We start from the raw sequence: 24,649 nt of genomic DNA, 5'->3' as shown, positions 1-24,649 counted from the left end.
TAGGCATATGTGGAATTTAAGAAACAAAACAATCCAACAAAGGGGGAAAATGAGACAAATCAAGAAACAGACTTTTTTAATTTTTTTTAAAGATTTATTTACTTATTTGAAAGAGAGAGAGAAAGTGAACAGCAGGAGGAGCAGAGGGAGAGAGAGAATCCAGAAGCAGCCTCCCACTGAGTGCGAACCCGACTCGGTGCTCTGTCCCAGGACCCCAAGATCATGACCTGAGCGGAAATCAAGAGTCGGTCTCTCAACCAGCTGGGCCACTCAGGCGCCTCAAGAAACAGACTCTTAGCTATAGACAACAAACTGATGGTCACCAGAGGGGAGGTAGGTGAGGGCGATGGGTGACATAGGTGATGGGGATTAAGGAAGGCACTTGTGATGACCACTGTTTGTATGGATGTGCTAAATCACTATATTGTATACCTGAAACTAATATGACACTGTATGTTAACTACGCTGGAATTTAAATAAAAACTTAATTTAAAAAATGGACAGTAGGTAGATCAGCATTTAATACATTAGTCTCTACTTACTGGGATATTTACTTGAAATATTTTATTAAGACAAAATATTTATTATAGACAAAATATAATAGGTATAGATATTAATATAGATACATAAATAACTCTCATACATTTGCACACACATCTGGAAGGTGACCCAGACTATTAACTATTAACAATGCTAACTCCAGGAAGAAGGAAGAGAGAATGGGGCATTTATACTTAATACAACTCTGTAAATGTAGAGAAATAAGATAAAAATCAAAGAACATTCATAAGTTTTCAATAGTTACTACAGTTTTACACAGAGATGTGATTTGTTTTCAGATTGACACAGCTGATCACATCCATCCATTGAAATACATCTTCCCTTGACTTTTCCAGGACATCACCCTCCCACCTTAGCGGCCACTCCTTCTCAGTCTCCTTGGCCTATTCTTCATCTCTGCAACCCTAACTTGGTAATGAGAAACTAAGCTCTTGCAAGCCTTCTCAATCTACACTCCCTCCATGGATGATCTTTATACTCCCAAACCTGCAGCTCCAGCTCAGACCTCTCCCCTACTCCAGACTCCTAGATTCACCTGCCAGGTCCAGAGGTCCAACTCGATATCTATCACCTGTATATATCATATTTGATATTGCCTATGTTGTTTCTCTCTTGAATTTTTTGTCCTTATTTAAGCATCTCTCCAAAAGCCTCACCCATCAGCCTACTTCTTGCCCAACACTGGCATTAGCTGCCCCTGTTGTTGAGAAAGGCCTAATTTTTATTTATTTATTTTTTTCAACCGAGAGGATTCTTAAAAGGCTCTGTCCCAAGTATTACTAATGATCTCCAACTAGAATTTCTAGTGATGTTTACTTTTAATTTTCTTTTTGTCTGAGCCTTGTCATATTGAGTACATTTTACTTTCATAATCAAAGAAAAACCACAATGGAAATGACCCCCTTCCTTCAAAAAATAAAAATAAAAGTGGGTGGGACCATGGCTGAAATTATGCAATTGCCATTAGATATGAGAAGTGTAGCCACAGAAATCCGAGGTCACATGTACCCTTTCACCTCTGAACACACCACTCTGGGTGGCATCCCCAGCAGAATGACTGCATTCCGGTGGTGGCTTTTTAAAACCTACAGTGGTTCAGAACACAAACTGATGTCACCGAGTAATCTGGAGACAATTAACAACAAACCAAAGCCATCTTTAAATTAATCGCTTAGATACAGGTGGTTCACCAGATTTAAAAACAAAACTATGTTGGCTCAACATGCTGGTTTATTTTTTTTATTTTGCCTAATCAGCAATCTGCACATAGCTCTGTGCCAATGTCTGGCCTATCTTAATCATTTTTCCTCCATTTAAACAAAGTACACTACATTTTCTTTACCTCCTGATCCCACTGGCAAATGGCAAAAAAAAATAGTTGTTTACAAGAAAGTCCACGGACCCGAGAGTGCAGCACTTACACAGGCCCACAGGAATCTGTGAACTAGACTGAGAATAGTATGTAAGTCTTCCAAACCTGGTCTTCCAATAGCAAATACAAGAGCAATAATGCTAATTAGAGCCAGTACTTTTTTTGAGCACTTACACTGGCCACGCACTGATCTAAGCACTTCAAATTAATATATTCATTTGTTCCCCCCAAAGCCTGTTATCACTAAAAGAAGAAAATATGGAGGCACAGAGAGGTCAAGAAAGAAGCTTAAGGTTACACAGTGAGACACAGCAGAATTTGAATCCTGGCTCCAGGACCTATCTACACTCTTATACCACTGTGAGTACCCCCTGGGTGTCTCCTGTACCTGTCATTGTGTTAAGACTTTCTACCTTTGCATACACTATTCTCATTTCCCCTAAAGTTCTTTCCTTTGCTGCCTAGCAAACTCCTATTCAACCTCCAAAACTCATCTTTGGGAAACCTTCCCTGGTACTCCAAGGAGAATTAATCATCCTCTTTCTGCTTTCTGTTATCATTTTTTATTCATATGCTATTTCACTAACATGTAAAAAAAAATAAATCTCCCAACTTGACCATGAGTCTATGTGGAAAGGAGCTATGTCTGATCCATACCTGAATTCTCCACACTTGATAATTATCACCAAAATTCATTTATAAATTTAAGATCTTTCAGGGATCATTTCATAGTATAACATTTATTAGGTGCTTACTATTCTAGGTACTTTACGCATTTTAACTCATTTACTCCTCACCTAATCCTATCATGGAAGATTCCTATCATGTCCCCATTTTGCGGATGTATAAGAGAAAGACAAAAATTTTGTTACTGCCCAAGGTGAGAGCTAGCAAGTACCTGAATTTGACCCCAGGCAATATGACTCCACACTCACTGCCTGACCAGTACACAGGCTCTGTACAGACTCTCTGATGTCCAAAGAAAAGGTTACACCCAGTTCTTGCCCATGAAGATGTCACATAAAATCTACTTCCTTTTCTTCTTCAGGTTAATAGAGGGAATGATCACCTAAAGGATCGGAGAGGGCAGAGATCCTGCCTGCTTGGTTTACCCCAGACACTCACCATCCAGCACAGGGCCTGCCATATATATTTGCTAAATGATCAAAAATAATTTATATCTTTGAATTAATGGTTTTCTTTACATGTTATAGCATTACTGAAAGCATCATACCGATTTTATCTTCAAAACAACTACATGAGGAAAGTATTCTTTTAGCCCTATTTATAGATGAGGAAACCAAGGTCCCGTGAGCTTCAATAACTCACCTAAGATCAATCACAGCATTAGAATGTGAAGCCAGCATTCAAACTCTGGAGGTCTGATTCATCCTGTAGCTTCTTGTGTCTGTTGTAACAACCACAAACTGAGAGGCTGAGAACAATAGGAATTTCTTGTCTCAATGGTTCTAGAGGCTGGAATCCTGATATCATGGTGTTGGCAGGCCCATGCTCCCTCCAAAACCACTGAGAGGGGGTCCTTCCCTGCCTCTTCCAGATGCTGGAGGTCCCAGGCACTCCTTGGTTTATAGCAATGTAACTCCAATCTGCACCCCCTCCCCACCTTCACAAGGCCCCTTCTTTCCTTCTCTGTGTACCTCTGTCATCACAGAGCATTCTCCCTTTGGTCTGTGTCCAAATTCCCCTCTTCTTATAAGGTCACCAGTCATAATGGATTAAGGGCCTACCCTACTCCTGTATGAACTCATCTTAACTTGATCACATCAGCAACGACCCTATTCCCAAATAAGATCATACACACAGGTACCAAAGGTTAAGACTTCAATATACCTTTGGGGTGGGGGAATGACACCATTCAACCCATAACAGACAGCCTGGATAGTACTGATTCCAAAGATGCAGGGAAATGACTCAGTGTCTCTAACCAGTTACCCTCTTCATTGATACAAGATTTGCTAGTTCTAAAATCGCTCCTCTGAATAAGGAGCAGTTAAAGGTTTGAGATTCAAGGGTTTCTTTCCATACAAAGTAAACAGGACATAACCAAAATGTAAACACACTTTAAGTACATGAGAAATGTTCTTTATCATGAAAAAGCCAGTATTTCCCCAGAGTGGAACCCAGTTAATATGCGAGAAAAACTTCAAGTATTTATAATCTACTTACTTTCTACTCTCTTGATTTATTATATACCTTCACTCTTTCCACTTTAGGCAATACCTTTGAGTTTTGGCCAATGAGCAATAATTAAACAGTATTCTATAAGAGTGACCTATTTGATTTTTTTTTTAAACTATCAATAAAAGTGCCCACTCCTTCTGAAAGCTAATGATTCCCTGGGGTCTATAATTAACAGTTTAAGATGACATGCAGTTTTCAAATTTTAATAAAAATTAGCCTTCAGGGATCCCTGGGTGGCGCAGCGGTTTGGCGCCTGCCTTTGGCCCAGGGCGCGATCCTGGAGACCCGGGATCAAATCCCACGTCGGGCTCCCGGTGCATGGAGCCTGCTTCTCCCTCTGCCTGTGTCTCTGCCTCTCTCTCTCTCTCTCTCTCTCTCTCTCTCTGTGACTATCATAAATAAATAAAATAAAATAAAAAATTAGCCTTCATGGAAAATGTAAATAAAGTATACAATTCTTCAAGTAAACAGGTATTTCAAGTTTCTTCCATTGATAGCATCCCTATTCTTCCAGAGTTTAGTGTCAAACTTGTATACTCACTCTATATCAACTGTATTTTGCTCATCTATTAATCATGAGAATTATGTCCACCATACACTAGCAGCCTGATTTTCTCTATATACTAGGGAAGTAACCAAAAACTTTCAAAACAAGTTAATTCGGAATCTGGCTCTTTAAATAAACTTGGGGAAAATCTCTGGCATGTGTAATGTTTAACCAACCCACTACTCAGGAATTATTCTTCGAAATGGTTTTGTTGGAAGGTGTCACTGTTAACTAATGAATACATTTTGCTAGCATCACCTAGATTGTGATAAGGACTACATGAGTGCCATAACTCATCTTAAATATTAAAATATAGGGATGCCTGGGTGGCTCAGCGGTTGAGCACCTCCCTTCAGCCCAGGGTGTGATCCTGGGGTCCCAGGATCAAGTCCCACATCGGGTTCCCTACATGGAGCCTGCATCTCTCTCTGCCTGTGTCTCTGCCTCTCTCTCTGTGTCTCTCATGAAAAAATAAATAAAATCTTTTTTAAAAAATTAAAATATAGCATTTAAGTCAGGATGTACTATAGGCCAAAGCTAGTCAAAGCAAACTGTAGAGGAACTGATATTTCCTAAAATCAAAGTCTTGACCTGAAATTCTATCTGCCTTCCATCAACTTTCCAGACTCAAATAGAAGTGGAAGTCTAAGAGGTTATCCCAAAGGACAGTTAAGTTATTTCGGAAGATATGAACGACCCATTTAAAAAAAAAAAAAAAAAGTAACAGCCTTCCTTAGAAAAAGATCATTATTAACATGGAATAATTTAGCAAGTAAAATTCTATTTTATTAGCACACCACATTAAAATGCAATTTTCAGACTAATATATTTACAGACATTTCAAGACTGCCAGTTGCTCACCCCTAGTAACTGGAACTGATCCTATGTAATTATTCTCAGGACAAGATGCTTAGTGATTAGAGAAATAACGGATTTTTTTCCCAAAGAGAAACAGTAAGCCCCAATTACATCATTTAAAAGTATTTATTAACCCCATAAAAAATATAGAAATTTTCTTTGTTTAAAAAGGCAATTAGAAAAAGAAAGTGCAAAGCAGCTACAATCACAACCAAACACAGTTTGTGGTTCTGACATGTACTTTCTCACACCAGTTGGTCCTAGATACTCTCCACTTCCCTAGGGAATTCCAGATTTTATAACCTGGTAGATATTGTATCTTAGGAAAATATTAATTTAAGAGTATGCAGTGTGTGTGTGTGTGTGTGTGCGTGCACGCACACGCACACACAGGGATACATGCAGCGTTCACATGTACTAAGTGCTTTTCCCCAGTGCCAAGTTCTATCCTCATAATCTACATTCAGCTCAATCCTATCACCTGTTAGCTGTGTGCCCGTGGAGGTTGATGAGCCTCAGATTCCCCCACCTACATCAGAGGATAATTACAGCAGCTTCCTCATAAAGTGTGGGACCCAGGTGATCCCTGGGTGGCTCAGCTGTTTGAAGCCTGCCTTTGGCCCAGAGTGTGATTCTGGAGTCCCGGGATTGGGTCCCGCATCAGGCTCCTACATGGAGCCCACCTCTCTCTTCCTGTGTCTCTCATGAATAAATAGAATCTTTAAAAAAATAAGGTGTGGGACCCAATGATGCCCTCCATGTAACACATTTGCCACAGTGACCACTGTCTCACAGTAAGTGCTCAATAAACATCAACCCTTATCATTTCTTTTTTTTTTAAGATTTTATTTATTTATTCATAAGAGACACAGAGGGAGGGGCAGAGACACAGGCAGAGAGACAAGCAGGCTCCATATGGGGAGCTCGATGTGGAACTCAATCCTGGGACTCCAGGATCACACCCTGAGCCGAAGGCAGGTGCTCAACTGCTGAGCCACCCATGTGTCCGAAACCCTTATCATTTCTATGGGATCCTCCCACAAGTGAGGAAAAAGAGGTAACTTGCTCAGGATCACTGTGCTGATAGAGGCAGACCCAGGATCAAAGCCCAACCCACAGGTCTTTCAAAGATATCAAACTATAATAAGAGGCATAAAACACATGGAGGGAATATCATTCACATTCTCTGAAGATAATACAAAGCAGAGAATGAGGTAACAAGGAAAACCAAGAACATGTAGTTGAATATAAAGGCTAAAAACCTGCTACAAATCATAAACATCTTTCCATTTGCCTTTTCTAGAAGAATTACCCTTTCCTTGAGGGGGGTTTGGGTGATTCAGCTGACTAAGTGTCTGACTTTGGCTCAGGTCATGATCTCTGGGTCTTGGGAATGAGCCCCACTCAGCAGAGAGTCTGCTTCTCCCTCTCCCTCTGCCCCTCCCCGTGTTTGTGCAAGTGTGTGCGCTCTCTCTCTCTCTCTCTAATAAATAAAATCTTAAAAAGAAATTAAATATTTTAATTCTGAAAAGTCTGTCAATTTGATCAAGGACCATCTTCTCTTTTTTTATGGTGAAAAAATTTATATTTAGATTTATAGCCATCTGGACTCAGTTTAGATGATCCCAACCTGATCAAGATGTTGACCTTGTCCATATCAATGTCATTGAGCTTCTTCACAGCCTGTTTGATCTGGTGCTTATTGGCCTTGACGTCCACAATGAACACAAGTGTGTTGTTGTCTTCTATTTTCTTCATGGCTGACTCAGTAGTCAGGGGGAACTTGATGATGGCATAGTGATCAAGCTTGTTTCTCCTGGGGGCGCTCTTTCAAGGATATGTGGGCTGCCTTCGGAGACCCAGGGTCTTGGGTCATTGGGATATAGGTGCCTTATGGATCTTCCTTTTTTTTGTGACTGTGCAAGCCTTTCAGCACCGCTTTCTTAGCTTTCAAAGCCTTTGCTTTGGCTTCGGCTTTGGGAGGGGCAGGGGCTTCCTTCTTTGCCTTTGGCACCATCTTTGTGAAAGAAGGACCATCTTCTATAGCACAATAACACATGGGGGATGATCTAGAATATCTGGTCAACCTACTGGCCATTTCAACACAAAGTAATCAAAAGAGTGGCGCTCATTTTCACATCTTATCACAATAAATCCTCCCAACCAGGAAGGAATCATTCTAGATATTTTACAGATGGAGAAATCATGGCTCAGGCAGAGAAACCACCTATATCCACCTTCCCAGCGCAAGGCCCAAGCTGAAACTTGGCCCTGTCCAGACCTAAAGTCTACACTCTCTTTAGAACAACACGGATGAGGCAAAAGAAAAGTTAGGCTACATAGTCACTTGGCTTTGAGGAAACACTCAACAAAATAAGTGGGGGAAGTGCCACAATTTTGGAGGACATTCAAATGAAGATTAATTTTTACCAAATTGTTTCATTTCCAAAGTAGAAGTCAGTAACAGTTACGGCCAAAAATATGTCCCGCATAGAGCATATTCAATTCACAATTTTGAACTTGTCTTGAGTCAGTGTTCATTTCTCATAAATGAAAGCTTCTGGAAAGGCAAGAACTTAGCATCTAGTTCAGGTTGAGTGGCACCTATGCCCACCTCCCCCCAAGGTCTTGGGGTCTTTGCCTACTGCACCCTTCAGAGTTTCAGCCCCAGTGGCAGGCTGCACAAAGGTTAGAACACACCCAGAGTAGCTTCAGCCTAATGTGAGGACACAGGACCAGCTCTCTCTCTCTCTAAGATTATACTTCCTTTGCTTTTATTATGGTAAAATACACATAAAAAAATTCACCATTTTAACCATGTTTAGGTATACAGTTCTGTGGCATTAAATACATTCACACTGTTGTATGACCATCACCACCACACATTCTTAGGACTTTTCCATCTTCCCCAAATCATACTGTGGATCCGTTAAATACCACCTCCCCATTCCCCCTGCACCACAGCCCCTGGCAACCACCTTTCTACTTTCCGTCTCCAGGAGTTACACTATTCTGGGTACCATAAATACACTCATACAACATCAGTGCCTTTGTGATTGGCTTACTTCACTAAGCATATTGCCGTTCTTTTTTGTTTCCAGTTAGTCTCCTTGAAGAAACACCCTGAAATGCACATCCTCTAGAGGACATAAAAATGAACATGTGAGAAATTTTTTTTTCCCTTCTACTACTTACTAAAAGGATATCAAAACAGTAACAATGGTCAGGGAAGAAGAATGAGAAAGCCAACAAAATCCCCCAAAATCCCACAACACAGCCACTCCATTTTTATCTCTATTCTTTCTTTCATCATCTTTTGCTTTATGCAAATGAAATCTGCATAAATACATCATATTGAGTATCCTTTAACTTAACTATCAATCAAAATGATACACCTTCAAGCTTTTCAAAAATTAACTTCCAAGGTCAACTGCCAAGGAAAAATAAATGTGCTTTCATGAAAACTTGTATCTGCTGAGCTCTCGCATTGCCTGAAGTTTCACTCTCATATGATGAAATTGTCTTTGGCAAACGGAACCATCCCGTGTAATAGTTGGTACTGCAGAAAGAGGGCAACAGCTTCACAAATGTTTACACAAAAACCATTTAAATGTTAAGCAAAAATGTACATAAACTCCAAATGTGGCCATTCATCCTACTGTTATCTCTCTCAGTGGAAAAGAGCATGACGGCATCTAATGAAAATCCTGTTTTCTTCCCAGGGAATAAAAATAAAAATGTCACAAATCAACATTCTCCCCCACTTTCTTTTTTTATATTGATTTTTCTTGCAATTCACATGTTCTCAGAACTAAGCTAGGAAAAAGACAAAATTTAATAAAACTTCACATCTTATTTTCATTTCTTGTTTCTACTTGTGGCTTGTAAAATATATATATATATATATATATATATATATATATATATATATAGACAGTTGGATCTAGTAACAGTAAAGGAAAATGATTTCAGATGAAATAAAACCTAAGTCAGCAGGAGATGACTTTGATTGGGAGACAATTACACCAAAGTCAAGGGAATACAAGACTTCCTTTATTTATTCTAGTAGAAATAACCTCAAGTCCTAGAAAAAAAGACATTTTTAGAAAATGACACTGACCCAATTGCTAGGTCTCATGAATAAGAGCAGGGAGTGTTATTTCTGTTGCACCTCACCTCACACAATTTCTTCCCAAAGCACTGAAATACATTTAGCTTGAATGCAGGGTTTTGGGCTACTACATAATTGAAGACATGGAGATCCTGTCCACAATAATGGTATCTGACATATCCACCACTCATACTAAATTTCCTATTTCATTTAGAGAGAGCAGAATGCATGAGAACAGAGTACCCAAACACGAAGGACCCAAAAGGACTAATCATTCCAAAATCTTGACTTAGGGACATCTTCTTTAACTCTATTATCAGTCAGGCCCCAGTGCATCTTTCTAGAAATTGCCACAAGGACAAAAAAAATTGGTAATACCAGAAGGGGTCTCCTCTCAACCCTGACGACTAACTCAAATGTTCTTTTACTCTCAATTATTTTACAGAAAGACTCATCCCAGGCTCTCCCTTAAATGAAACTTTTCAGTGAGCTTGTCCCACTGTGAAACTTTCCTGGCTTGCTGTATCAAACCAGGACCATAAAGATTAACAAGAGAGGCACCTGGGTGGCTTAGTACCTGAGCATCTGCCTTTGGCTCAGGTCATGATCCAGGGGTCCTGGGATCAAGTCCCACATCGGGGTCCTTAAGGTAGCCTGCTTCTCTCTCTATGTCTCTGCCTCTCTGTGTCTCTCATGAATAAATAAAATCTTAAAAAAAATTAAAAAAAAAAAAGGTTACCAGAGAAGAAAACTTCAAAAAGACCCTGTCCATCTGCTCTGACTTCAGGAAGGGCCAAAATCTAGGTTGAAAGGAAGATTCTAAAACATCAGCAAAAACTCAGAATACAGTGTCTGATCCAGGTTTATTATTCATAAATAAGGCTCACCCTTAGGCACTCCAAGCAGGTCACTCCTTTCCCCCCACTTTACTTAGGGTGAGTGGACACCCAAAGCAATGAAGAAGACAATGACGTCATAAGAGGAACAACTCGATCGCAAACCATTCTTTGTGAAAGCAACTGAGGCTAAAGCATGTGCAGGAACAGCTTGAATCCCATGTGACACTCCAGCAGGCTCCTCCCTGAATGCAGCAAATGAGCAATGATCTCTCAGACTCTAAAGGCCATTTATCTTTGGACCCAAATCAATAGGTCTGATCAACTAGGCAGGAGGCTTTTGGAAAACCAATATGAGAATTCCCTCCTCTGCCTCTTCTTCAACAATCAAAGTCACCAAAGGGTAAGTGGGACGTGAAGAGGAGAGAAAAGTCTGTGTCACATGAAATATTCTTTTTAGGTGCGCACAAAGCAGCACCTTTACAGCTGGTTGTCTGAGGTATGCAAGAAAAAACATCAGTTGAGAGCAAGCACACTGTGCAAAACTGGCCCACAGGCAAATGCTGGATTAAATGAACTTTCTTTTCAGTAGGACTTCCTGAATATATTAATGGAAAGAGAAAGTACATGCAGTTTTCTGAACTTGATGGCAGAAGTCTTTATTCCCAACATATTCCCAGTCACTCTGGATTCACTCATCACCCTCTGGGAAGTACTGTGGCAAGTACTGCTTTGGATGTTGTGGAAGCAAGGTTAGAGCCCATATCTGGATAAGCATGCACATAATAAAGGTGACATCAATCCAGTCTTCAAAACTAGAGAGGTATTAGGGCTCCCCAAAAAGATGTTTTAAAGTTAGGTCCTCTGCAGCATTCTCGTGCCCTTCAATTGCACCTCTCTATGTCATGATCTTGATAGACCTGGTCGTCACTTCCTGCCACTCAGGACACAGCCAAATAGACACCTACTCACCACGTGATCTGAAGGAGCCCACTGGGCACTTTTCATGACATCACCCATCTCTGTCTTCTTCATGGCACCTCCCACCCAGAAAGCAGGAGTGTTTTACTCAGTGCCATATCCTAGGGCCTACTGGCACATAGCAGGTGTTCAATGAACATTTATGGACTGAGTGAGTACATGAAGTGTTCTAGCCATCCCTCTCACTGGCTTGGAAGAATGATTACTTAAACATCTGGTTACATTTAAGACCAGTTCAGTAAGATTTATTACTTCAAATAAAGAGGCCACAGTTATGCTATGGTCGCTAAATTAAATGACATCTGCATTTCTTTTGGATGCCTATTTTCATACTAAGCTGACTATTTAAAGACCTTTCTAGAATTTAGACACCGAACCACATAGTTAACTGGCTCTTGTGTTAACCAACCGCATGCCGAATGTCCTTAATCCTTAACATCATGGTATAAACCTATACCGTCACAACTGGGGGTAGACTGTCAGAAGAACTAGGTGTCACACATGTTCTGGGGCATATTTATTAAAGCTTCCAATGACAAAATTACTTCTCATTCACAAATTCATTCTTTGACAGAGAATGACTGAGCATCCAGGATTTCTAAGCCCTGAGAGCACAAAGACAAACCAGTAGCAGTGTCATCCCTCAAGGGGTTACAGGTTATGAGCCAAGCCAGGGAGGTAAGCAGGTGCAATGCAGTGTGACCCAAAGGGCACGATGGAGGACAGGGTACCAGGCGCTCACTGTGGCAGCAAGAGCCAGTCATCCTGTTCTGGGTAACCGTGTCCCCAGTGGTCTTCCAAGTGTGGTCCCCAGTCCAGCAGCATCAACATCACCTGGGAAATTGTCAGAGGTACGGATTTTGACTGGGCCACATCACAGGCCTCCGAATCAGAAATTTGGGGGGTGAGACCAGCAATGTCTACTTTAGTAAGCCCTTGGGTCATTCTGACACACACTGAGGTGGATGATGATTAAGCCACTTTGTGGAGGAGGAACAAAAAAAGTCAAGGAAGTGAAGAATACACAGACAATAAGGATGGTTGCAGGTGACGGGAACACAGGATAAGAGCCCGAAGGCCAGAGAAAACCAGGCATGTTGAAAGAACGGTGTGGCTCAAAGCTCAGAGCAAGAGATGGAAAGCAAAGCAGTATCATGAAGGGTACCAGGTGCGATGCCAAGAAGCTGGCCCATCGTCGTGAGGGCAGTGAGTGAGGAGCCCCTGGAGGGCTGGGATGGGCATGCCCGGACCTGTAGAGGATTTCTGAAGATCACCTTGGAGGCAATGCAGAGCATAAACAGAGAGGCCATGGGGGACGAGAGGTGATAGTAGTGGGACACAATCCGCAACAGCAGGGCTCCACGTGGGGGCCTGGGGTCAGGGGCGCCTTCCACGGCTGCACAGATGGAGGTGCCAGGCACGCTGTGGACTACCCTGAGCATCCCTTCCCTTTGGAAGCCTTGTCTGCCACACACCCCACGCACACACACACACACCCCCAACCAGGGCAAATGCTGATCGAGAAGCACTAAGTACTTCCCACCTCCCCTCCTGGTAGCACACAGCACATTTTATCACAGTTGCCAGCTTTCCCTACAGCCAGAGAGCTTCAGGCAGGCAGAGACAGTGGCCATCCAGGTCGGTTTCCACCCTGGTCAGTTTCCACAGGCAGCATCTGGAACAGTGCCCAGCGCTTCGGAAGCCAAACTGAATGAATGGAGCTGGACAGGCCAGGAGGCCACTGAGAGGCCACTGCCCTCATCCGGGGATGAGATGACCGTGTCATCGGGAAGGAGTCAGAAAGCTTATGATGAACTGAACATCTTCATTTTTCTCCAGTCTGTGGATCCCATTCAAAACACAGAATGAAAATCTCTTCAAGTCAATTATGCTAGGAAAATTTGACAGTAAATTTGATCTGCTAAGTGGAGGCCACGAGTCAGCAAGGACCATGGTTTGAGCACTTTTGCAAGTGAAAATAAGACACAGTTCTAGGCCACAAAGACACTGTCACCTGAGATAACAAGTTTGCTCCCTTTTGTTTTCAGAACAAAACAAGACTCCGAAACCTTGAAGTAGAAGACCGAGACATTTTAAATCCCACTGACACAGCTTGCATCTTTGCTTTGATTTTTAGAAATGATTTCAAGCAGGCAGATGTTGTGACCCAATTACAGGGTATTTTAGAAGGAGTAGGCACCTAACTTGGGGGTGGAGCCGGTGGGCGTAGAGGGAAGAGTTAGTTACTAAGCAGGCACTACCACCTGCCTCTCAGTCTTGCATGGAATTTTATAGAGAAGGGAGCTGTGACAATCAGGAAGTAAGGCAGCTCTCCCCTGACCTGCTTCCTGTTTTCTCACCATTCCCAAAATAGACAGAGCTAAGGAAAATCGTAAATATATTTCTGCGCCCTCCAGGGAAAGAAAGGTTCATTAAGGGCATAAATTTGGGTCCCTGGGAAAAAAAGGATGAAAGACAAAGCTATCAAAGTCCTACAATCAAGAGGTGGAGAGAGTGAAAAATAAAATCTATGGACAAAAAGGAACCAGAGAAAGAAAAACAGTGGCCAGTTCTTACAGCAAAGCATACTAAGAGGTGGTGCCACAAACTTGGCTGCCCTGGATTCCCTAAATTCAACCTCTTTGGAGTCAAAAGTTAGTTTTTGCTTAAAATGAATAATAACTGTTAAGATCTTCCTTTATGCCAAATATTCATTATTATATTTCTATATTAACTCATGAAATCCACTTAACCGTATCATATATAGTATTCCTACTTATGGATAAGGGAACTAAAGCACTGTTAATTCTGTTCTCCACCTGTAATTCTGTAATTCTGTTGGCCTCAGTCATATGGCTGTTAAATTGCCCAGCAATATTGGAACTCTAAGAGTCTGGCTCTTAACCACCAAATCCCTACTACCTCCCTGGAGGGCTGTCTTGTGCATGTACTTCCTGTAGGACATTTACAAGCATCCTTGGCCTCTACCCTACTAGATGCCAGCAGTACTCCTTCCAAAGTCATGACAATCAGAAACATCTCCAGATATTGACAATATTCCCTGGAGAGCAAAACTGCCCTCCTCCCTTGTTGAGAACCATAGCTATAAAGACTTGAAAGGGCAAATCTCTAGGTTCTCTTTGGAAGGTGTGGCAAATCCCAGGTGTTGGATATGACAATTCTATGGAGGCAAGGAAAAATGGAAAAGGAGTTAGCTGAAGGGTTTTCTGTAGTGGGGGTTTACAGGAGTCCCTTGCCACAGCTCCTATTCCATGAGGCCTCTCCACTCCCATGGAGACAGGACCACTTGCTCAGACCTCACACACATGCCTCTACCGTAGCACCATATCATCAGTGCTCTGGTACATTCCTGTCTGTCTTCCTGAACTCTGCACAGTACCTGGCACAAAGTATGTCCTCAAAAAACATTTGCTGAACAAAGACATGAACAAAGAAAGCTAAGTTTTCCTGTCACGCACACACAAAAAAAGTCTGTCTTCACTAGTGATCTGAAAAATGTATAAATAAATAAAGCTTAAAAATAAATAAAGAAAGAAAGAAAGAAAGAAAGAAAGAAAGCAAGCAAGCAAGCAAGCAAGCAAGCAAGCAAGCTTGGTTACTGGAGAGGATAAGAGATTCTGGTCAGATACCAGAAGAACGTGAAGTTGAACCAGTGCTTCTCAAAGCATCTATACCCCTGTGAGTCCAGACTATGCCTCAGTTAAGTTCAGAAATTTTGTATTGGTTCACTTATGGAAAAAAATCAACTCAAGAAACCTAACTCATACTAAAGAAATTCTAATTTATTCACTTCCACTGACAAATAGTACTGCCTAGCAAATCAGCAGATCCACCTCTTTTGACCTCTCTTGCTCAGGTCAAAAGTCCCCTTGGGAAATCAAATGAAGATCAGAAGGTAAGAACAGAGCTGGCATCCAGGAGCATGCTGGATGCTCCCAAAGGGAGGAACCATCATCTGGGGTGCTGAAGTTCTTTCTCCAGACCCACCGCTTGGGCAACCAGAAATCTTGAGTCAGCCACAGGCAGCCGGAGAAACCTGGAAACACTCACTTCACCTTTTTCCAGTCATCGGAAGCCTCTGTCATTCTAGCATTGCCTCATGATAGACGCATGACAACTAATCAGATTCCAGTGTATTTTATTTACAACAGAAACATTCTAGACTGCAATCTGTCCAGAGAGGTTACACAGCAACGCCTAGTCAGACAAATTTAGAAATGATATTTGGATTTTCTGCTACTCAATTTGTATTCACATGAAAGAAATGCATATTGGAGCCATAATATGAAAGAACTAATTCCATCATTAAATATGTGGATTTAAAACATAAAAAATAAATAAAAATAAATAAATATGTGGATTTACAGTAATGTCCATTTTGAAAATGGATGAAAGGTGAAATTTTCACCTTTTCCCCAAATGGTGAATTTAGGAAGGTTCTTCACTCGTCAAGGAGGAGGTACCCCAAAGGACTAAGTGAAATGTTTCCTGTATAACACGAGGCACACAGTTGACCCTTAGTTACCAAATGTTATTTCTTCATTCTGTTAGGATCTCTAGCAACCATGGGTGCCTTCATATTGATTACAGTTACAGGGAAAGTGTCACTGTTTACTATAAAGACTTTAGTGAAAAGGACCTCAGTTTCCTTATCTCTAAAATGGGAACAGCATCACAGCATTTTGTAAGACTTAAATAAGGTAATAGTGATAAAGCTCTTAACACAAAGAGCTCCATAATAACATTAATACTATATTATCAATGATGATCAGCAAGATCCAGATATCATTTAGCATAGATTTTTCAAATATCATCTTTAAATATATTATTTTCTTATCCTACTGTTTAAAACACAGTAATAATTTGGGTTTGCAATGCCTTGAGCAAATTATTCTTAAGGTTCCTCTAGCGATTCATCAAGGCTTGCTCTGGAAGACATGATATTGCAAAGGTCCAAACCAAGCTGGCTATTACACCACTTGTGTTTCTACGGCCTTGACTCCATCAGCATTTCCTAGAATCACCAACCCCATATTGCTAAAGTGTGCCGCCTTGGCAGAAAGAGGCCTGTGTGCAAAGAAACCAACACTAGGATCTGTCATTTTGAGGCTTTGCCTGCTGAAATTCACATTACAATCAGTTGTCCTTTCTGCTCTCAGACCCTCATCTTTCATTTTGGCACTTCCATTGACATTCTTGGGCTATAATTCAAAAATATCTGCTGGTTCCCAGAGCACTTTCAAAATTAGCTTCTTCTAAGCTCCTAAGACCCTGAGTCTATACCAGTGACCCTACATTCCTGGAAGGCCCAGAGGCCCCATCAACCCACCCATAAGCTCTAGTTTGGCTTGGCCTCCACTATTCATTCTATCCCAAGGGCATGGCTCTCAACATCTCAAACCCGGCTTCCCAGACTTATCAATTTCATGGACCATTAAGCTGCCAAATAAAAATATTCCCATCAAATCATAAAAGAATTCTTATCCCCAAATCAGAAGGGTATAGTCTCAGAGAAAAAAGGACACATCTCCTCAATTGGACACACTTACAAAATATTCACTACAACATCATCATTATTTTGATAAGGACAGCAAACACATCACTCACAGCAATGGCCATGGACCTAATACTGTGCTTTGCACTTTTAAATTTTGAGTGGAAGCTAAAATCTGACGTATAGGGCATCAGGGAAACATTACATCTTATACCACTGTGATGCCAAGCCTTCCTTCTTTAAAAACAGTGTTTCCCTTCACTATCTAGAGCTCTCGGCAAGTTCTCTCCAGCCTCATGCCCCTAGGTACACACTCCTAGCTCAGTTATAAAACTACATTCTTCTTAGTCAATTTTAAAAGAAAAACACAAACCCAAACTACTCTTCCTCCCACTCTAAGCATTCCTAAAGCATAAAGTTACACTTTAAAAACCTCAGCTAGGGATCCCTGGGTGGCGCAGCGGTTTGGCGCCTGCCTTTGGCCCAGGGCGCGATCCTGGAGACCTGGGATCGAATCCCACGTCGGGCTCCCGGTGCATGGAGCCTGCTTCTCCCTCTGCCTATGTCTCTGCCTCTCTCTCTCTCTCTGTGTGTGACTATCATAAATAAATAAAAATTAAAAAAAAAATAAAAATAAAAACCTCAGCTATTACGTAGCAGACAAAAATCTTGCAAGATTTCCACAGGAGGCAAAGAGTAGTTCACCTTATCTATAATCACTGTCAAATCATTAATAAGCAAAGAAACAACTTAATCCATAATTCCATACCATTCATTTTTCCATGTTCTCTTCCCATATTTCTCCATAGAAGTCTGTACATCTCATGTACCAATAAATTTCACAGTAAGACTTTTCTGATGATAAGAGTAATGCCTGTCCTAGCATCCATTCAGTGCTTAGGAAAGCAGGTAAGATTCAAACATTATAGAAATAAGATTATGCAGAAAGGGAATGTCTCCTATGAGTCTACACCTAAAGGCCTCTAATACTTTTAAACTGATGTAGGCTTCTTACTTTTTGCCAACTTGTAGTGACTTGACTGTCTTCTGCTCTTTGTGTGCTTCCTCTCTTATGGCTCTCACCTCTTGTTCAAAGTTATCACTCCACTCCTACCAAATGCCCAGCAACCCTGCAGCCTGGTTAATACCAGAAGCGCTTCACTTCTGTCTGTTTCATTCACTGTCTGTTTATTATCAACTATTAAAATATGGGTAACAACCCTGGCATCTCCTCCCCTGCCCCACTGAAAGGTTCATTCAGGACATTGAGCTTTGGGAGCATCGTGAAAGCAAAGTGCACTACAAACACCAAAAGGACCAGTTTCCTTTGCTTTCTGACCCATCACCATAAATTGCCAAGAGAAAAAACAAAAAAAGTTCACAATCTTGCCAAAGTAGAGTAGGTCCATTGCACCAGCCACAACTCCTGTTTACTGCAGTAGCTGACCCTGGACACCTGGACACCTGATGATGAGAATTTTATTCTAGAGACCAAGGGCTACATTTCTAATCAAAGGCTAAAGAGAGAGAGGATGGAGACATGGAACAGGCTGGCCAAAATTTCACTTAAGTGGGCCCGACACCCAAGACACAGGACACCTTCCTCTGTGGCGGCTTCTTTCTCAGCTTATCTGCATGCCCAAGAGCAGAGACTCACCTCAGAAGATGCTATGAAACAGTTTCAAATATCTAGTGTGCTTTATCCAAATCTAATCATCCCCTTATCTCCTACCTAGACTTGGAAGGGCCACAGAGTTAATTTTATGACAACCATTCTTTAACAAAAACTAAAAAGGCAGCCAGGATTTGGCCAAAAAAAGGGCGGGGCGGGGGGGGGGGGGGGGATTCCTCAAAGCAGGACAGGCCAGACTCTGCGAAACACAAAATCACCTTCATGTAATGCTCTACATGCAGTACCCATCCTCCAAAGGTTGCATCATAGACCCTTGAAACCAGACAAAAGAACTCAACAGGCATCCAGAGAGTGCACTGTACTGCAACTCTCTCATTTTACAGATGGAAAAACTGAGGCCCAGAAAAATAAACTGACATTCCCAAGATCACACACAGTAAGTTAAAGTAGCAGAAGAGTCTGGCCCAGAAGGCAAGTGTTGGAAGTCACTGGCTGATGGTCTTTGCACCAAATCCCACCAGGCTACTGCAGAGAATCTGTCACTCTGACTCTGACAAGCCATTGCAACTGTATCAGGTTGATACAGAGCAGGCATTAAACAAATATCCTTAACCCAAAGAAGGGAAATAAGTATCACCCACATAACTAGTAATACCTTCTTAAAATACTTTCCTAAAAGTCTTACAGCTATGGAAAATTCAAGGTGTTATAATATCAGACTAATGTCTATTTTAAAAGTGTAACTGGGGTGCCTGGATGGTTCAGTGGGTTAAGCATCAGATACTTGATTTCAGCTTAGGTCCTAATCTCAGGCTAGTGAGTTCAAGCCCCACATTGGGTGTGAAGCCTATTGAAAATATATTTTTTTAAAGTGTAACTAAAAAAAAGATGCAGAGAAACAACATTATATTTTCCTTAAAAGATAAATTTAGGGGATCCCTGGGTGGCGCAGCGGTTTGGCGCCTGCCTTTGGCCCAGGGCGTGATCCTGGAGACCCGGGATCGAGTCCCACATCGGGCTCCCGGTGCATGAAGCCTGCTTCTCCCTCTGCCTCTCTCTCTCTGTGACTATCATAAATAAATAAAAAAATTTAAAAAAAGAAAAAAGAAAAAAAGATAAATTTAGATATTCTGACATCAGAGTTGTCCCCATAACCCTGTACTAATATTATGGCAAGCTTTTTAGTATTAATTCCTGTTGTAATAGAGGGGGAAAAATTTCAGTATTTTTCTGGTGGCAGGAAAAGAAACAGTCATTAAAAAGTTGAAACATGACATAAAAAGAGTAACAATTTTAAAATACGTTATCTTTATACATGTGGATTCTTGCAACACTTAGTAGTCTTTTCTTAAATAATTCTGTAGTCTCTTATTCACATTACTCCAGTTAAATGTAAAATGCCGATCTTTTACACTTCAGTTCATTAAGCTTTTCCACTACCACTTTATAAAAGTTTCAGAAAGTGCTGAATGGTGCTGGCTGCTTGAGGGCGAATTATCTAGTCAAAAGCATCCTTTGGAAAAGAGAATAGAAGTTCAAGAAAACTCCTTCCCTAGAAAACAATCTCAACTTTAGAATCCTTTCTCAAAGGCTCTGAGCAAATATCTAGGGATATCCCTAGATACTGAAGACTCCAAGTGATGGGGGGGGGGGGCACACAGTAAAATGATGACAAAAGGCCAGCAACAGAAATCTTGATCTGCTTGCTTCTCCCCTGGTGTTCCGACCACTAGCCCATTGTACTCTACTGCCACCTGCGTTCTCCCGGCATCTCCCCCAGCGCAGACGCTTCTCACCCATTTGCTACATGCCATCCCTTGCAATAAAGTGCATTTCTAAGATTCTGCAAGTTACGACAAACAATTGTTGAGCAATTATTGTTCTCAAGCTACAAACGGAAAACACATCTGAGCGGCTACCGAAGTTCCAGAAGAAATCCCCCTTTAAAGAGTATATCCCTGAAAGGCCAGCTCCACCAAGTCAGGCATCCTTCATTATCATGGCCATTTGAGGACAAACGGAAGCCCGTGACAAGGAAAAATAAATAAATAAAGGCTTACGAGACCTAAATCCAGAACGACAGATCAGGGTGCCACTGTTGGGTGGTTTAAATCGGTCAAGTATCAGAACAAATGACACACAGTTGCCAATCTCGCAAAGTTTCCTCATTTCTTGGAACTGAAAGCAGCACTGCTGGCATCGTTTTATGACAACCCTTCAGAGATCTCACCTAAGTGATCGTGTGCAAAGGGACACCAGTGATGGAGGGACTTCTCAACACTATGCCCTCCGAGAGTCCAGTCCTGCCCGGGCTTCCAACACTGACCCTTATTCCCAGTCCCCACCACCACCACCACCACCACCACCACCACTCAATCCACCCAAAAACGCTTGTTGACAGTCGTGGCTCTAAACTGCGCAGAACTTGACTACAAAACGGCTACAACCGAAATCTGATTTCTCCAACGTATTTTTGTTTAATGCGAGCCCCACGCCCCCTCGGCCCTCGGGCCCCTGCCCCCTCAGCTCCAGAGACCACCTGCGGTCCAGACCACCTTGCATGGTTTCCTTGGGACTCCGCATCCGTCCCTCCGCCCAGCACTGTCCCCATCGCACCAATGTCATTTCCAGCGTCCGACCCTCCACGCGGCGCGGCGGGCGGCGGAGGGGCTCTCGGGACCCCGGGGCCCGCCTCCCCGGTTCGGTCCCCTCCGCACAGCCATTTTCTAGCTCAAACGCTCCGTGCCTGCGCGGGGGAAATGAACTTTTCCCCCTTGGTCTGCCGGCGGCCAGCGTCGGAACCCCGAGGAGCCGGCGCCGCCCGCAAGTCCCCGGCAGGAGCGCGCCGCCCGCCCCGGGAGGGAGGGGAGCCCAGCCGCGCGGCGCGCAGCCGAGGCCGGTGCCCGGGCAAGGGGGTGTGCGCCCTGCCCGCCGGCGCCCGCCCTCCGCCGTGCGCTCCGCAGCCCCACCCGGGCGCACCCCCTGCGGCCCCGTCTCCCGCGCCCCAGGCCCGGCCAAGCCCGGGCTGCCGCGGGAACGAGGGCGCCGGCAAGCGAGAGGGATGCAAGTCCAGGAGTGCGCCCGCGGTCGCCGGGCCGCCCCGCCGGCCCTGTGGCGCGAGCGCGGGGCGCCCCGGACTCCGCCACCGGCGCCCGCTGCAGAGGCGGCGGCAGCTGCTGCAGCTGTGGCTGCGGCGGGGCGGGCGGCAGGGGCCGCGCAGCCCCGGGGCCGGCAGGAGAGGAGCAGCCGCCGGGGCTGCACGCAGCCGCTCGTCGCACGCCGCTGCCGGTGCCGCTGCCCGGCTCTGCCGCCGGCACTCCCGGGCCGCCCGGGGTCCAGGGCACAAGCAAGGAAGAAGGCGAGGCTCACCGGCGGTGCGCGCCGCGCTCGCTCCGGCCCCGGCGCCCGGCGGCTCGGCTCCAGTCTCGCCTTCTCCCCGGAGCGCCCGGATCAGCTGCGGCTGCAGCGCACGAGCTTCCTACTTGAGACCAGGACGGGCTCCGCGACTGAGCATGCCCAGTGCCGCTCGGCGAGTCCCGCGCAGGCAGCGGCGCCGGCCAGATTCCACTTCTCCAGGCTTTGGCGGCGGCTGCGCGACGAGAGGCTGGAGGGGCCCGGCCGCGCGGGGGCCGAACCGGGAAAGGCGGGGCCGGGGGCGGGGGCCGAGGAGGAGGGGGCGGGCCGCGCTCCTAGGGCGACCCCTGCAGGCAGAGGCTCGCGGCCTCTGGGACCCTCGGTGCCCCGCTCGCCGCGGAGGACGGCAGGGAGGCAGGGGCGCCCGGGAGGCGCGATGCAGCCCAGCATCCCCTCCATGCGGCCTGGCGTCTGTCTGCACCAAAAGGCAGCTGGGCAGCCTCATCCCCGGCCAGTCCTTTCCCCCGCACGTCTGCAATCCTTTATAATGGGAAAATGCACCCAGAGGAAAGCTGCCCACACCCACCCAGCTGCAACTTGGAGGCGAGAACTTCTGCCTCCTTATCCAGAACCCCAGGCGTATGCCACACACACACACCACCCCTTGATGTGAAAATCACAGCAAGATCACTTCAGGGGAGAAACATACCTGCAGGAGGAGAAAAGCATAATTTCCTTTTCACCTCCAGGAATATTACCTATAATTCGATTTGTAAGCAGACGAGCAGATGCCTGAGAAGAAGGGATACTCAGTAAGCAGGAATCAGCGCTCTGCTCTGGACACTGCGGCTGGCATCCCCCAAGCATCCCCCAAGCAACCCCCAAGCATCCGTGGGGGGTTGTTCTTCACCAGTGCGGTGGTCCTCAAGCTGGAGGCTGCGTCAGAATCATCCCAGGGCTCGACAGCAATAAACTGACAGGTCTCACTCCCAGAGTCTCTGAATGAGTAGGTGTGCAGTGGGCCCAAAGCATCTGCACATCCAACAAGTTCCCAGGTAATGCTGGTGCCGCGGCCCCGAGGACCACACTCTGAGAACCATCACTATACATACACGCACAGCCTTATCGATGATCTGTGTCAGGAGGATTATCCTAAAAGTGAATTAATAGTGGCTAGGAGGTTATGGCTTCTCCTCATCCTCTTCCCCAAACTTCCAATATGCTCTAATTCCTCAAATAATTCCTCTAATTCCTTATTCTCCGTGTGAGGTTTCTGTGTGGTTGTGACCGGCAGTGCTTTATTGCTTCCAATACCATGTATGTATGGAGGATCCTCAAGGTCTCAAGGAAGCCTGGGAATACCACTGAATAAAAAAAAACCCAGACCCCCTGCCTTCGTAAAGCTTCCAGTCCAACGAGGTGGACAGACATCCACCAAATAATCACTCAAAAAATGTCATATATTGGGATCCCTGGGTGGCTCAGGGGTTCAGCGCCTGCCTTTGGCCCAGGGCATGATCCTGGGATCCCGGGATCGAGTCCCACATCGGGCTTCTGGCATGAAGCCTGCTTCTGTCTCTGTCTCTCTCATGAATAAATAAATTTTTAAAAATCTTTTTTAAAATGTCATATAAAACACGGAGGATGCTAGGAGAGAACTCTACTACACGTGTATAAAAGTACATAAGGGTCCCTGATGCTGGCGCATATAGGGTTGTTAAGTAACTGGGGGAGCGGGGAGGGAAGCTGCCTTGCGGATTAATGGTTTCCGGCGTCTGCACCCCTGAAAACCTCTCCCACGAACAATTCTCAGAACCACCTGAAGGCCAACAGTCACGTTGCTCCTTACTGCAACAGAAAACCGATATTGGCGCTGAGTAATCCCTATAAATCCATCAAAGTGCTCACCCTTAGGGCTGAGTCGCTGCCCCCCCCCCCCCCCAGATCCGCCTACTGAGTCTGCGGACCACGCACAGCCAGAGGCCATGGGTCAACTCAACTTAATAAAATGCAGACCCCGAACTGGAAAGGTTTCCAGTGCTGGTCTCCGACCCTTAGGTCCAGAGGGGCGACGAAACCGGCCAACCCGAGACCACCCCGCCCTTCAGCTGCAGGACCAGCCCCCCTTCCAGGCAGCTCCCCCGGCCGCGGCACGCCACTGCCCGGGACCCCACGGCTCCCCGCGGCCCCCCAGGAGTCCCGCCCCGCAGGGCCCGGGGCTCGGGCCCCTCCCGGCTCGGGCTCCTCCAGACCCGGAGGAAAACCCGCGGTGGAGTCGGCGGCGGCGGGGCGGGGCGGCGCGCGCAGGCGCAGTGGCCGCCAGGTTGGGCCGAGGAGGCGCCGGCTCCACACCTGATGCAATCAGCCTTCCGGAAACGGGCCCGGCCGCCGCGCTCACCCAGGAAACGCTTCGGCGCCCCCCACCCTCGCCGCCGCGCCCCCTGCGCGGGTGCCGAGCCTCCCCGCCGCCCGACTTCGCCCGGAGCGGAGGGCGACCTTCGGCGGCCCGCAGAGGGCCCGCGGGGGTCGGCGGGTCACCGCCCGCGAACGCCGACTCTGGCCGCCCTAGCGGTGCCGTGGAAACGGCCCCGGACGTGCCGGGGCTGCTGCGGGGGCTTCCCGCCCTGTGCGTTTGCAGAGGAGACCTGCGGAGGCGGGAGGCCCCCAGCCTGCTCCGCT

General features: G+C 45.0%; 1 protein-coding gene across 10 annotated transcripts in view; it reads right to left on the bottom strand.

Annotated features, from left to right (window-relative positions):
• APBB2 (amyloid beta precursor protein binding family B member 2) overlaps positions 1 to 22,208 on the bottom strand; it is a 375,499-nt gene extending 353,291 nt beyond the window's left edge. For 4 of the 10 annotated variants that reach the window (XM_025438364.3, XM_025438368.3, XM_049108648.1 and 1 more), the window contains exon 1: positions 21,986 to 22,206. The gene's annotated coding sequence lies outside the window, so the exon portion shown is untranslated. Of the gene's footprint in view, positions 1 to 21,985 lie in introns of all 10 variants that reach the window. The other 6 variants (XM_049108650.1, XM_025438365.3, XM_025438369.3 and 3 more) reach the window with 3 other exon arrangements.
• Positions 22,209 to 24,649: the final 2,441 nt, after the last annotated feature.

This window comes from Canis lupus, chromosome 3, assembly GCF_003254725.2.
Source record: "Canis lupus dingo isolate Sandy chromosome 3, ASM325472v2, whole genome shotgun sequence".
In the NCBI taxonomy this organism is placed as follows: Eukaryota; Metazoa; Chordata; class Mammalia; order Carnivora; family Canidae; genus Canis; species Canis lupus.
This window is presented reverse-complemented; position numbering and strand designations above follow the sequence as displayed.